Source organism: Perognathus longimembris, chromosome 23 (assembly GCF_023159225.1).
Source record: "Perognathus longimembris pacificus isolate PPM17 chromosome 23, ASM2315922v1, whole genome shotgun sequence".
In the NCBI taxonomy this organism is placed as follows: Eukaryota; Metazoa; Chordata; class Mammalia; order Rodentia; family Heteromyidae; genus Perognathus; species Perognathus longimembris.
Window position 1 is genome coordinate 12,420,825 of NC_063183.1, and position 1,863 is coordinate 12,422,687.

Below are 1,863 nucleotides of genomic sequence, written 5' to 3' on the forward strand. Positions count from 1 at the left end.
TATGGCTTAGTGATAAAGTGCTCGCCTTGTATACATGTAGCCCTGGGTTTGATTCCTCAGCACCACATATATAGAAACAGCCAGAAGTGGCGCTGTGGCTCAAGAGGTAGAGTGCTATCCTTGAGCAAAAAGAAGCCAGGGACAGTGCTCAGGCCCTGAGTTCAAGCCCCAGGATTTATAAGATATAAAACATAAGAGTATGGATGGCAGTGGGCCCTGCTCTGGGCTTCTTAGCATACAAATGTCACCTATATTTTTTTTGCATTTAACAAGAATTTTTATAAAATATGGAATGCTTCACGAATTTGCGTGTCATCCTTGTGCAGGGGCCATGCTAATCTTCTCTGTATCGTTCCAATTTTAGTATATGTGCTGCCGAAGTGAGCACAATGTCACCTATTATTACAGGTTCTCCCTCTTGGATGCTCAGGGACAGGGACCTTTTATTTTTTAATGTTTATTTTTGTTATTCCTGGGTCATGAACTCAAAGCCTGCGCACTGTCCCTGAGCTCTTTTGCTCAAGGCTAGCGCTCTACCACTTTGAGCCACAGTGCCACTTCCAGTTTCCTGGTGGTTAACTAGAGATAAGAGTCTCATAGATTTTCCTACCCAGACTGGCCTTGAACTGTAATCCTCAGATCTCAGCCTCCTGAGTTGCTAGGGTTACAGGTGTGAGTTGCCAGCACCTAGCACCAGAACCTTTAAATTTTGCTATGTGAGATACATACGGAGAGAGAGAGACAGAGACAGAGACAGAGACTTTGTGAGACAGGGTCTTGCTTGCTATGTGACTCAGCTGCCTTTGAACTCTTGGTCCTCTTGCTTCAGCCTCCCTGGCACTGAGATTACACACGTGTACTGCCATGATTAGTGGAAGAGCTATTTAATTTTTCACTTATGCTAAGTCTGATGTGTGTTGGATGCTTACAGCACATCTTAATTTAGATTAGCCTCATCTCTAGGACTCGGTAACAGCCATGTTGGATGGATGTCATGGAGCCAAGGGGGTGAAAGAACACAGGGAGGGAGGTGCTACCAGGAGCATTTTCCTTCAAGGAAATCCAATCCAGTGCAGACAATCATGGTGGAAATGATCTGCCTTGATTTCTGTGTATCTTCCCCTGACAGAATCATCACTATGCAGACAGGCATGGCGGCTCACACCTGTAATCCTAGCTTTCTGGTGACAGAACAGAAGGATGCAGAAATTAAGGCCAGCTTGGATTATGCAGCAAGACCTTGTCTCAAAAAAAAATAAAAAAATAAAAAAAACCAACAAAAAAAACCCAGAAAAACAGTTTTCAGCAAACAGAATTGGCCCAAGAGGGGTATCTAATATTTCTTAATTCTCTGGCTAGTATTTTGAAAGTAGTGTGAATTTACTTTTCTTCTAGTAAGGATTATACTGTGCTCTACTTCTGTGAGCAATGAGTTTGAAATCATAACTTCAGATCTCTCCTCAGAGTTGGAGGCATGGCCCAAGAGGTAAAGCATCTGCAAGTATGAGGCTCTGAATTCTAATCCCAGAACCACTATCAACACACACACATGCACACAATCTTTGCTTTGTACTGCTGTGTGGACCTGGGAAAACATCTTGCTGTGTCTGTGCCCCCACCTAAAGGATGATAATTATAGTAAAACTCGGAGGTTTGTGCAAGGAGTATGTGTCAAATACCTGTGGTCAGAGTCCTGTAGACACGGTCTGGAATCTGGAATTGTCATCTCAGCTGAGGATGTGTGAGGAGAAAGGACAAGGAGATAAAGCTCCTTTGCCAGCTGGGCTTCCTGAGCTTCAGGCAGGAGCGGGAGGTGACTGTTCCAAGAATGTAATTCATTTAGACTCACAACAGAAGGAAGTG

At 43.9% G+C, this 1,863-nt stretch overlaps 1 non-coding gene across 1 annotated transcript; it reads right to left on the reverse strand.

The window, feature by feature from the left end:
* Window positions 1–281: 281 nt before the first annotated feature.
* Window positions 282–388, reverse strand: LOC125341238. The gene has a single exon (XR_007208921.1). It is a non-coding gene; the product is annotated as a U6 spliceosomal RNA (small nuclear RNA).
* Window positions 389–1,863: the final 1,475 nt, after the last annotated feature.